The sequence below is a fragment of the Nothobranchius furzeri genome, chromosome 15 (assembly GCF_043380555.1).
Source record: "Nothobranchius furzeri strain GRZ-AD chromosome 15, NfurGRZ-RIMD1, whole genome shotgun sequence".
NCBI classification, from domain to species: domain Eukaryota; kingdom Metazoa; phylum Chordata; class Actinopteri; order Cyprinodontiformes; family Nothobranchiidae; genus Nothobranchius; species Nothobranchius furzeri.
The window spans coordinates 61,735,466-61,749,445 of NC_091755.1; the positions used below are offsets into that span (position 1 = coordinate 61,735,466).

Here is a 13,980-nt window from a genome sequence, read left to right on the forward strand (position 1 = left end):
ATATTGGAAATTTAACTCCACTCTACTAAATTATGATTCTTATTGTGACGGGATAAGATCTATTCTGTCAGGTGTTATTACGTCAGAAGAACTAGACACTTCAGTACGGAAATGGGAATTTTTCAAATATAAAGTTAGACAATTTTCAATCTCATTTAGCAAAACAATTTTAAGAGAATCTCAGAAGAAAGAGATAGATCTTGTTAAAGAACTGAATTTTTACTGCAGCAATTCTAGCCCTACGGAGGATGACAAACAAAAGATTCGGAATCTTCAATCCACTTTAGATGAAATGTATACTCAAAAAGCAAAAGGTGCATTTATTAGGTCTAGGGCAAAGTGGATTGAGGAGGGTGAAAAGAATAATGCATACTTCTGTAATCTGGAAAAAAGGAGACAAAAACAGAACAGTATAAAATCAATATTGATAAATAATATAGAAATTACAGATGACGAGATAATTTCAAAGGAAATTCTTAAATTTTATGACAATTTGTACTCCTCAAAATTATCTGAAGAAAATTGTAATAGCTTCCTGAACAGTATTGAAATGCATATTCCTAAAATCAATGATGACTCCAGACTTTTATGTGATGACAATATAACAAGCTTAGAGCTGGATAAAGCTGTGAAGCGACTATCCCTGAACAAAGCTCCCGGTCCAGATGGACTTACAGCCAACTTCTACCATCATTTCCGGGAAGAAATAAAAGATTTACTGTTTGGTGTTTTCTCTGAGATTTTTGAATCCTGCGATCTCCCTCCTACAATGCGACATGGTGTAATAATATCAATTCCAAAAGCAGATAAAGACCATAGGATTATTGAAAACAGAAGACCAATTACCCTAAGAAATACAGATTATAAACTTCTGACTTACATTTTCAAGATACGTCTTCAATCTGGAATTTCAGATATTGTTTCGGAAACACAGTCAGGTTTTTTAAAAGGAAGATCTATTCACAACAATATAAGACTGGTAATGGATATTATTGAATACAGTGATATGATAAATGATGACGGTTTCATACTATTTTTAGATTTCTATAAAGCATTCGATTCAGTGGAACACCATTTTATCTTCTCAGTTCTAGAACATCTTGGCTTTGGAGTTAAGTTTATTAATCTAATCAGAGGTTTGTATCGGAATATCAGCAGCTGTGTTTCATTACCCAGAGGTTCCACCCCCAGGTTCAATGTCTCTGCGGGCATACCACAAGGCTGCCCAATTTCTCCTTGCATTTTCATATTAGTTAGTGAAATGTTAGCAATCTACTTAAAAAACTGTGTGGATCTAAAAAAGTTAAATGTCCTTGGCACAGAGTTGATCATAAGTCAATTAGCGGATGACACCACGCTTTTCTTAAAAGATTATAAACAAATTCCTATTGCTATTGATAAAATAAAGCTATTCTCTGCAGCATGTGGACTTAAGCTAAATTTGAAAAAATGTGAACTATTGGCTATTCATGACTCCCCTCTAAAAGAAATTTGTAACATTCCCATCAAATCCGAAATTAAATATCTAGGAACATATATTTCTAAAGACCAACAATTTAACCTAAGGACAAACATAACAAATAAACTTAATGAAATTAAAGCCAAACTAAATATTTGGCTTCAGAGGGATCTCTCCATATTAGGGCGCATTTATTTAACCAAAATGGAGAGTATATCTCGATTAGTTTATCCAACCTGCAGTACTGCAATTTCAAACAACCTAATTAAAAAGATTAACACCATCAATTTTAACTTCATTTGGAGAAATAAGCCACACTATATAAAGAAAGATCAAATGGTCAAAGAAATTAAAGATGGAGGCTTAAAAGTAATAGATTTTAATTGCCTTAACGGAACACTCAAAATTAATTGGCTAAAATCTTGGCTCAAGAATCCGAACGCTTTCTGGTATTCTATCCCCAGTCATATATTTAACAAAATGGGTGGTCTAAAAATTTTACTGTTATCAGATTTTGATATAAACAAACTGCCCACAAAATTATCAGAGTTCCACAAGCAAGTACTAATGTATTGGAAGTTGTTGTATGTACATAATTATTCCCCTCACTCTTCTATAATTTGGAACAATAGATATGTATTATGCCGTAATAGGTCACTGTTTTATGAAGATTGGATGAATAGGAAAATTTGGTCTGTTGTACACTTGATGAAAGATAATGGTGAACTACTAGGGTACGATGAATTTTGTCTTAAATATAACTTTAGCCCTCCTTAATCTGATTTTATAAAATTATTAATAGCGCTTCCTAAAGAGGTGGTCTTCCAGTACAGAAACATTATTCAACACCAACCTTTAAATCCACAGTATGGTTCTATCTCCATCCAAGGTATTCCCCTTACGGATAAAAAGTGTACCAACCAATTTATTAGACGGTGTTTTACTGATCAACTATACCCTTGTAAAGTCAACAAGAATAACATAATTTACAAATTTGGTAAAAGCTCCATTTTTAAACTAAGGACTCTTTATTTAAATCTTCCTGTTCAACCTAAAGTCAAAGAAACACATTTTAAAATTTTAAACAATGTCTATCCCTCAAAGGATCTGCTCAGAAAACGTTTTAACATTGATGATAATTCATGTTCCTTTTGTGGGAAGGATGTTGAAACAACTGATCATATTTTCTTTGAATGCAACAAGACACGGACGTTTTGGAACTGTTTTGAAAACTGGATTCAACTTCAGATTGGAATCCCATGTCCCATTTCAAGAGATGTCGTCACCTTTGGAACTCTCCTTCAAACAAACAACCAAGAACTCTGCTACAATCTACTTCTCTGTCTAGCAAAATTCTTCATACATAAACAAAAAATACTGAAATCACCCCCTGTGTTCAATGCATTTGTACATGATTTTAGATTGTATCTAAGATCCCTTAAATGTATCAATAATAACAGCTATGAAGATATGTATAGACTTTTTTGTAGACTTCCTGGAACTGTGTAGTGGTCCCTTGCATTGTTTTTGTGTTTTTTTTTTTGTTGTTTGTTTTTGTCCTCCCCCTTTTCACTGACTGTTCAATTCTCATCTGAATACATTGGCATGTTCGCCTTATTTGTAATGTAAATATGCTTTTCTGCAATAAAAAATAAAAAAACAGTAAGATATTTCCATAGCGCATGCGCATTGAACAACGCGCCTGTTGCAGTCCTTTGAATGACATGCAGGTTGAAGGATAAACATGACCCGGTTCATGCATCTCAGGAGACTTATAAATGATGAGATGACAAAAAGAAAGTCACTGAAACTCATCAAGTGGCTCCAGAAGAAGAAGTTGCTCAAGAGCAAAATTAAGTGCAGAGGCTGTCATCAGAACATGAAACTGAAGAGGAGATCAAACACTGGAGATCAGTATGCTTGGTATGAAATATATAAAAAAAAATATTTCTATGAATTAAAAATTTTTTGGGGGAATTAAATCATTATTAATTTGTAGTTCAACGCAATTTTAAATCAGCAAGTACAAACAAAGCATTTAGTTTATTCCTAAAACCATGGTACAGTTAATTACAAGTCTGTTTTCTTCATGTTTTGCATCAAATTATGAGTTTATTGAAACTGTTTTATTTGTTTACATTTAGTTGATTTATACATTTAATGAGTTGGCATAGAATTTTAACAAATCAGGTCACATATATGTATTGAATTTTGAGTGTTTTTGAAGTTTCTTTATGGATATTTAAGCTTTGTTTTTATTTTTATCTTGCTAAGTTTAATTTTTTCTGTGGTGTGCACTTTATATAGGATTTGCCGCCATCCAGTACACCTGGGGAGGCCTAAACAGATATCAATCAGGGTCAAATCAGTCTTTTCAAGATCCAAAGTCTCTTTAGGAAACTGGATTACTTTCAAGTACAGGTTGGTATAAAATTATGACTGCTTTTGTATTGTACTTAAATAATTTATATTTTTTTCATTTGTAGATTTTCACAGGGTCTAAGGTTGAGGCAGATTGACATGATGGACGACTCTATCACAGGCAGTTCTGCAACACTGAGCAAATTGGCCAAAAAAATCCAGGACATCTGTGTGACTGCAGTTGAAAGGATGAGACGACGCGCAGGTTGATGTATTGGAGGAAGAAGGGAGTTTGTTGTGAGTGACGAAAGCCATTTTCGACACAAAAGAAAGGTGCATATGGTTACTGTAACCATGAGCAAAATAATGAATTAAATTAGTTCTTTTTGTTCTTTTTACCTTTTTTTCAGTATGGAAGAGGACGAATGACTGGTGGATGGAGAAGAAAGAAGTGGGTCTTTGGGATGTTAGGCGTAAGACAGAACAATGGAAACCACAAGCCTGTTTTGCGTGTTGTAGAGAAAAGGTCCAGGAAGCATCTAGTTCCTTTAATTATTCGTCATGTGAGGTCAGGGTCATCAATAATCAGTGATGAGTGGCGTGCATACCGTGTACTTAGTACTTTTGGATACACCCATCATACAGTAAACCATAGCAGGTGCTATGTAGACCCAAACACAGGAGCACATACACAACACACTTAACGGCATGGAGAACATACAAAGAACAGGTTTGGAGGCTTCAGGGTAATTGGACTGACACTTCACTTTCTGACCACCTTGCTGTCATAGAATGGAATGAATGGCTTGCAAAGAAGCATCCAGGTGGGGCATTTGGAAGGTTAATACATGGCATTGCAAGAAAGTATAAATAATGTGAAGCAGTGGTTCACAAACTTCTCACATTTAGTACCATTTACAAAAATATCAGGTCAGCGTTCAGTCAGAAACAAGCCACTGTAAAATTAAGTTAAAACCACAAATTAATCAGTTCTAAAATTACTGCGATGAGTACCACCCCTGGTGCCTGTACATTTATTTGAATGAGCAATGTTCTAAAGGTAAACACATCTGTTCTGCACTGCTGTAATGTTCGTTTAGTTTTTTTCTTCAAACACATTTTTCGTTCAGAACCACAGGTCAAGCATTTTATTTACCTTTACATGTTTCGTTGGAGTCTGCTTAATTTGCACTTATGTAAATATTTTAGTTTGTTATAATAATTTAGTGTTAACCAGTGCAGGTGCTATGTATGTTGATGAGGCACATGTTTCATTGTTTTAAATATATACAGTATGTAATACAAATTTACAAAATGTAAATACAAAGGATATTTCCCTCATTCCAGTGTCATGTGTTATTTTTTCATTGAAGTCATAGTCTTCAGTAGGGACACCAGGTCCATAGAAAGCATAAATATGTTAACAAATATTTAATTAAGCATAAATAGTCTTCACTTTAGAAAGAGTCTCAAAATAGGCTTAATTAGCTATTAGCTATCCACTTAATTAATAATACATAAATGGATTAATAAGAACTTTGTTCATGGTTTGTTAAGTATGAATAAGCCATAAATAAACAGCTTTTACATGAAACTAGTCATTAGAAGTTAAGCATTAATTAATGTGTTTGTCAGTTGCTTAAAAGTACTTTGTTAATGGTTTGTTACATATGAATAAGAAATGAGAAAACAGCTTTTACAAGGGACTAATCATTAAAAACAAAGCATTAATTAATGCATTGGTTAATTGTTTATTAAGTAAGAGTCATTGTTATTAATTATTTGTTGGTAGTTACTTACATGTTTGTTCATGTGTAATTAAGGCTAAATAAGATGTAGTTATTATAAAGTGTTACCAAAAACTCTTACGTATGTGACAGATATATCCAAAGGTTAATTGATTCCTCACATCATAGAAAAATCCCTTCAGGCAAAAATTAGAATTGGGCATTGGTTGAACAATGCAACTGCTTGGTGTTCAGTGAAGGTGTGATAATTACTTATTTTATTAACCAAAGAAAGCATCATCAATAACTAATTGGATGGAACAAACTTTTAACTATGAGACAAACTAAAGGTAGAAAATAGAGGCAACAATCCACACAGGTTGCCAAAACTGGACAATAAGAGATTGGAAAACTGGATTCTTGAACATGAAAATAAGTTCACTGAACTTCAACAACCTCCACTCCAGATATTGATACAGTCCATCACCCTTGGGATTTGGTTGAACAGGAAATTAAATGTGGAACACTGTACCAGTGGACTATACCCTTAGGGGGGTCCTGGAGGATGCGTGGTGTTTTGCTCAACCAGTCTACATGTGTGTTGTGGATTTGGAGAAGGTGTCAGGGGGCCTTGTGAGGGGGTACTTTGGGAGTATGGGGCACCAGGCCCTCTGATACAGGCTGTTGGATCCCTGTATGACCAGTGTCAGAGCTTGGTCCTCATTACCGGCAGTAAGTTGGGCTCATTTCCAGTGAAAGTTAGACTCCACCAAGGCTGCCCTTTGTCACCGATTCTGTTCATACCTTTTATGGACAGGATTCCAAGGTTTTAAGGGAATCATTTTTGGTGGCCTAAGTATTGGGTGTCTGCTTTTTGCAGATGATGTGGTCGTGTTGGCTTCATCAGAACGTGATCTCCAGCTCTCACTGTAGCGGTTCGCAGCCAAGTGTGAAGCAGCTTGGATGAGAATCGGCTTATCTAAATCCGAGACCATGGTCTTGAGTCAGAAATGGGTAGAATGCCTTCTCTGGGTCAGGGATGAGGTCCTGCCCCAAGTACCTTGGTGTCATGAGCTGAACTAGAAGGACCCGTCATGACACCAAACACAGTAAAGCACCTTTAAAAGTCTTTATTAGCAGTGGCGTTACCCAAGGAGGGCGAGGCTGGAGACAGAGTCGGAGAGAAGGAGTTGGTCAAAAAACAGAACGAGGCGAAGCAGGTAAATGGAGCAGGCTAGGGAAGAGGTCAAAGACAGGCGAGGGTCATGATGGCAGGCAGAGTCCTAGGCAGGGGTCAGGCATGAAAACGAGGTCCGGAGGCTGTGATGAGGCAAGGTGGAAGCAGTGGCGGCTGGCCAGTAGAGGGCGATAGGGCGCCGCCCTCCCAGTTTTTCCGTGTTTTTAATTTTTATTTAAAAAATAAATAAATAAAATTAACAATAATCACATATTCTAAGTTAATTGTGTGTTTTGTAACAAAAATAAATCATATATATATATATATATATATATATATATATATATATATATTGGTCTCTGCCGATCTCTGCCGGTCTCTGCCGAGCGGTGGAGGCTGTGTGCTGTTTTTCAATCGCCCAAACAGGACGAGACCAGCTGTCCAATTGCTGACAAGAATATTAAAGTGTAGGAATGGGAATGTATCCAATCAGCGTCGACATTGTTTCAGAACGTTTCAGAAGCATGATGGGCGATGGAGCTACCGCCAAAGGTTTCGTTGGTGTTCGGTAGAACTCGGCAGAGTCGTTTTTGGTCGTGACGCAGATGTAACATGGACGCCGCCGGTGACTACAACCAGCATGGATACCGGACCTCAGCAGCCACTGAATTCAGTTTGGTCTCTTCTCCAGTATCCGTTTGAGAGGAGAACTATGGTGGAAAAACTTAATGTCAAAGAGCTTGGACCAGATCAGCCCAACGTAAAGATAAGCCAGCAGGAGAAGGAGAGAGGTAAACTGTACACACTAGGCTTCTCCCGAAATTGGTACACCAGGAAGGCTTAGCTAGCTGGATGCAATCACGCTAATGCGTTATTTTGCTTTCCGTGTTTGTTATTCAAAACGGCTGGGACAGATAAGGCATGGATGAGTCAGGAGTTACAGACATGAAACATTTTTCTGAGAAGGTGAAGAAACACGAGTCATCCCGGGCACACATGGACAACAACACGGTGAAGCTAGCCATGCTAGGCAGCAGAGCTAACGTTGCCATGCAGGGAACAACAGCAGCTGGGTGCAGAGGTAAGCTGTACATTACATTTCTGTGAACAAGACAATCAGAATCAGAAATCCTTGGTTGTCCCACAAACCGGGACATTTGTTTAATAACATGTTTAATGTGCAATAACTGTAAAAACTAATTTCAACACACATACTTATTATACATATTATAATTTAATCACGTAAATGTGTATTTCATGTAAATTTGTACATACATCAATCTGATTCCATTTTACTTGTTACACTTCTGCTGCAGCAAACAAATTTCCCAGCTTTTGGGACAATTAAACATTTCTGATTCTCAATTAGATGTTTTTACCTCAAATGTAAAAACATCTGATAGAGAATCAGAAATGATTTATTGTCCCAAAAACTGGGAAATATGACATTTGTAAGAGGATACTGATGACATTATTTCCTATGAAAGTGTTTCCTATGTACTTATCTGTTGTTTTTTATTTATCATATGACAGGTTTTTCACACCATCCTGAGCCATGCAAAAGAAGATTCTTGTCACCACACCCATGACCACAGCCGAATCAGAAAGGTGCTTTTCTACTTTAAAGAGGATTAAGACTTTCCTTGAGGAACACCATGACACAGGATGGGCTGAATGCTCTTGCCATGCTCTCCATGGAAAAAAAGCTTGTCACAAACATTCCTGACTTCAATAAAAAGCTAATTGAGAGCTTTGCCACTCAGAAGGACAGAAGGGCAAAATTTCGGTACAAATGAGGTATCACACACACACAAATGCATCCACTTGATCTTTGTATAAAGTTGACCTTGGCACAACACTCCAGAAATATTTAACAGTGTAAATTTCTGGCATTTTGTCTAAGTGGTGTTTACTACCATTACTGTAACAGTGACCTGCTCATAATTTTTGGTGTTCACTCAAATGTTGAAATTAAACAAAATGTTTTTGTTACTTGCCTCTTGCATTGCCTATTTACCATTAATGGTCATGTTATTTTATGTGCAATTTAATGCAGTATTTTTCAACCTTGGTCTGCAAGGCAGTGTGCCAATAGTCAGACACACCTGGATTAATCAGTTTGTCCAATGATGTAAGACAGGAAATAAAAGAGCTGTGCTTAATTCAGGAAATAGTGAAGTTGTGCACAAATCTCAGAAAGCACAAGTTTGTTTAAAAATAAAAAATAGCACAGCCCCACCAAAAATATTTTTCACCAGCCGCCACTGGGTGGAAGGCTGGAAGATCTACTGGCAAAGAGTGTTCAATAATCTGGCAGGGAACTGGTGGCTGGCTGGTGAATATATAGCAGTGGAAGTAGGTGTGTGTGATGAGCTGATGACAGGGTGCAGGTGATGGTGATTAAATGGCTGAGGGCTTGATTGAGGAGGCAGCAGAGACAGAGAAGGGTGTAAGCCTGGGAGTCATGACACTTGGAGTCTCTTTCACGAGTGAGGGAAAGACGGAGCTTCCACGGTGGCCCCTCAGGGGTTTGCCCACAAACAGTCTAAACCCTCCGAAAACCCATGTAAGGCCCATTAAAATCTATGTGGGCCAAGATCTCTCTGGGGAAACCCCTGTGGGGCCAATGCGGAAACTGCAGACAAACCCTGGTGGGACCCATATATGTTCCATATGGGGCCCACTTATGTGTGCTGGCTAGAGGAGCTGGCCCATGTGGCTGGGGAGAAGGAAGTCTGGCCTCTCTGCTTTGGCTGCTGCTCTGTGACCCGACTCCAGATAAACTGACAACAATGGATGGACGGATGGAAATTAACATTATGGATATGAAACCAACACATCTGCTGCAACTGTGTGATGATTTTGTGTAATTGTGGACCAAAACCTTGTTGACTTCATGTCATGAAGAACTAAGATTGTGGAATGTAACAATGCTATTCTGGGTGAATATATGTGGGTCATTGATGTCATTTCAGAAATCTCTTTTAAATACAGTGCATGTGTTCAATCTTGATAGATCTGTGGTGAGGCCACCAATGCCTTCAATCCTAATGGATACCAGCTGACCAATAACAGTCCAGAGACATAGCCACAGATAAGGGAGGTTCTGGTAAGCCGTCTGTGATAGGGCCCCCTGTGTCCCCCTCTCCTCCTATCAGCAATCAGCCAGGGTTAATGGTGAGAGCCTGAGGCTGGTTGATTGGAGCCAGGCTACACATCCGTCAAGGCAAAAGCTGCATTGGAGAATATATTACACCTCAGCCATCTTCTGCCTGACCACAGTACATGCACTTCACTTCAAGGAATGAAATGTGTTTCATGACTCTCCAAAGGATGAAGAACTGAAAGCTGATGATATCCTGATGATACCATGCCATAACTCAAGCTGACCTGTTAGGTTTTTGGCAATCTTGTATTTCATACTCAAAGATCTAAGAGAAACACTTAAGCTAATGCTCTTGGATGAAAATGAGTCACAGTTTGACTCTTGGTTAAACTGCATGATTGTGTGCTGTACTGGACTTGTTTGACCACATTACTATAGAGTGGGCCTCGTGGGTCAGAAGCTGCAGCTGCTGTAGTTCTTACCAGGTGGCCATTCTTACTTTATTTCTTTGCCTTTTCCTTACTTTCTTAGCTTCTACATTTCTTCTTTGGTTACTTTGTTATTCAGGACAGCAGTAGCTCAGGAGATAGAGCAGGTAGTCCTGTAATCGGAAGGTTGCAGGTTTGATCTCAGCTCCAACTAGAAAAGGCTGCTGTTGTGTCCTTGGTCAAGACACTTAAACCACCTAGCCTGCTGGTGGTGGTCAGAGAGACTGGTGACGCCAGTGTTCGGCAGGCCTCGCCTCTGTCAATGCGCCCCAGGGCAGCTGTAGCTACATAGTAGCTCATCCTCACCAGTGTGTGATTGATTGTGTTGTGAAGCGCCTTGGGGGATTGTAGAACCCTAAGAAGGCGCTAGACAAATACAGACCAGTTGCCATTTAGAATATTTTCTTTCTTCAGTTTCTTAGATTTTTCTTCCGTTCTTCTTATTTCATTCTCTCAACCTACTGGGGAAGTTCTGAAAATAATTAATTCTAATGGTGCTGAGAGTCTAGGACTAAAGCAGCGTTGTAATTACTCAGCAATCATTGCAGCATTCCACAGCTGAGAGGGGGGTAGCGATACAGTCTTGAGCTTAAGAAGTACGGACATGGATCAACTTAGTTGAGACACACACACACACACACACACACACACACACACACACACACACACACACACACACACACACACGCACACAGCCTTGTATGTAGCCCTGCTTGTACAAGTGGTATCGGACTATGGGGCAGCGCTGAGTCTGCAGGAGTTTGTTCGTTTTGCTTTGTGGTTAAAGAGGAATAACCACTAAGAAAACACCTCTATCTTTGTCTTTCTCTGTTCGTCTTGATCAGTTTCTGAGTGCCTGTCAGCATAGTTCATGTGAATGTGTACATCTGTGTGTGTGTGTGTGTGTGTGTGTGTGTGTGTGTGTGTGTGTGTGTGTGTGTGTGTGTGTGTGTGTGTGTGTGTGTGTGTGTGTGTGTGTGTGTGTGTGTGTGTTCATATCCATTTGATATTTATGAACGCAGTGGAGGGTTTCTGTTCAAATGGGAGGGAGGAATGTGAGGAGAGAGGGGGAGGTTGTCTGCTTGTCAAACATGTCTACCGCTATGTGCAGCTCTCAGTGCCTGAACCTGGCCTGACTTTCATGATAATAGTCACAGACTGATTTAAATACTGGGCTGTGTGTGCATGAGAGCCAAATAATAAAAAACATGTATAAATAGACTTAGAACAAGGCTGCATGTTTGTTTTGGTGTATCTCTTTTAAAAGTTATTTTTACTGTTATATTGAGTGTTTTGATAGCTTTTTTATCTGTTTTTACTGATTGTTTTATCTATATTTTTACAAGTTGTTTTGGAGGGGCTTTGGTCAGTTCCCACGCTGTTTTTAAATGCACCATAGAAATACATTGGTATGGTATTGCATTCTAGTCTGTCTTTTGTTGCTTAAAATAATAAAGTAAAAAATATAAATCTCCAAATAATAATAATAATAATAATAATAATAATAATAGTAGTAGTAGTAGTAGTAGTAGAAGTAGTAGCAGTAGCAGCAGTAGTAGTAGTAGTAGTAGTAGTAGTAGTAGTAATAATAATAACAATCATCATCATCATCATCATCATCATCATCATTGTTATAGCTGAAATAGAAACATTTAGTGCTGTTTTGAAAATACTGTAGGATAAAAAATAAAATGTGTGGACAATTTCAGAATAAGAGCATCACACTTCTTGATCTTCTCTTCCTTTCATCCCTCGCTTTGGTGTCACTCATCTCATGAAGTCGGTGGACTCTGTCATTATGCTTGATAACAGATGAGTAATTAAGGCTCTCAGTAAAACATCATGGTATCAGGAAGGCTATTGGAGGAGAATGACAGGTGTCATTTTATGCTTTAAAGTTTTCCATATCACATTGCCCCTTTAGTTTTCCAGCCAGCTGATCAGCATGGAAGAAATCATGGCCACGTTATTTTCAATGCTGTCAGATACTTTTATGTTTGGCTAATGTTTGTGTTCAGCTTCACTCCTTGAGGATGTGTGTCCATCCTGGTGCACATGAAGATTCCTGCTGCCTCATGTCATGAAACGTGAAAGTAAATATTTTGTATTTTATCCTTGTTAGTTGCGTGCAGAAAAATTATCATGCTAAATCAAAATGAACTCAAAAGCACTTGTTGTACTACAAATATATGAACCAAAGTGATCTAAATGGATTGCTATGCTAATGTCTGAAATTTACCACATGGAGGCGCCAGCTTACACCTTATGACTGCTCAACAGACTGCTGCTTTAGTCAGATAAGGTGGTGGAGGTACTCAGGTTAAATGTAGTGCAAGCTCACCCACCTCATGCTGAAAGAAAATTTCCCAGTTTTTCAATTCTAGACTGTTTTTATTTTTATTTCATGAAGATTTGGCGTTCTAGTGTTGAAAATTTTTTGCTGGTCATCAAATCAAAGCCTTTAATTTTAAATGATGGGAACAGTCTACAAATGTATAAGTTTAATACCAGTGTTGGGAGTAACGTGGTACAAAAGTAATTAATTACTGTAATGCATTGCTTTTTGCTGTAATGTGGTAATGTAAGGCATTACAGGGAAAGAAAATGGTAATATTTACTCGGTACAATTGTCAGTAATGCGGCAATTACAATGCATTTTTAAACCCAGAATCAAGCTGCGTTTCTTAAAAATTCAAATTGCGGGAAACCCGAAAAAAGTTCCAGTATCTGCATATATTACGTCATTTATGGACTCAGCTTTGCAGGCAGAGAGGACGCAGTGGTAACGGCTCAAATACTCCAGCTGCATCCTGCACGCAGCCGCTGTAACATTCACAAAATCGCTCCACTAAAACAAAATAATCCACCTGCGATCGTTCATATCAGTGCATGTTCTCTGGTATTCTGTACTTTTCTGACGTGCTTTGCCTCAGCTGAGTTAATCTGGGCTCCGGTGATTTCAACTCATTGCTGCTGCTCCCTTTGGCTGATTAGTTAGAAAGTAGGAAATCTAGGAAACAGGTTTTCTGGAAGACAGAGAGAACATGCAGCATGCAGGATGGTTAGAGAGAGAAAGGCCAGGAAATTATTCAAATAAAATCAAGAAAACAAAACAAAGTGCTTGAAAAGAAAAAAAATGTAGGTAGATTTATCCCCAATACTCATTTTTACCAGTGAAAAGCAATAATATATAAGCATTTAATATGTATATATGTGATAGAATCAGATCACACCAGAAGTCAGTCCCACATCCAGGGCCGTATCAAGGCATTTGGGGACCAAGGCAAATAGGCTTGGAGCCCCCACCCACTCACTCCCTGCTCAGTTAATCTAAGATGGCAGCGTGCTGAGAGTACAGATTGTTGTTGCATTTATTACATAAACAATCCTTCTAAAGACATGTTTTTAACAGCAATCCTAGCTCAGACACCACATCACCTTCCACTGGATGTGTCATGAGTTCACCAGACATCAGATTACCAAACTCATACTGAAGTTGTTTTGTTCAAAGTAACTTAGAGTAATGCAAAAGTAGTGTAATGCCTTACATTTTAAAATCAGTAATGTAATGAATTACTTTAAAATGAGGGTAACAAGTAATAAATAATGCATTACAGTTTTGAAGTAACTTGCCTAACACTGTTTAATACATGTTTTACTTG

General features: G+C 38.2%; 1 protein-coding gene and 1 long non-coding RNA gene across 4 annotated transcripts in view; both read left to right on the forward strand.

The window, feature by feature from the left end:
* The window catches only part of LOC107391005 (ERC protein 2), a 300,921-nt gene that overhangs the window by 87,419 nt on the left and 199,522 nt on the right, over positions 1-13,980 (forward strand). The window lies entirely within an intron of this gene.
* Positions 1,209-5,280, forward strand: LOC139063411 (uncharacterized). The gene is made up of 3 exons (XR_011516776.1): positions 1,209-3,880; positions 3,946-4,117; positions 4,231-5,280. It is a non-coding gene; the product is annotated as an uncharacterized lncRNA (long non-coding RNA).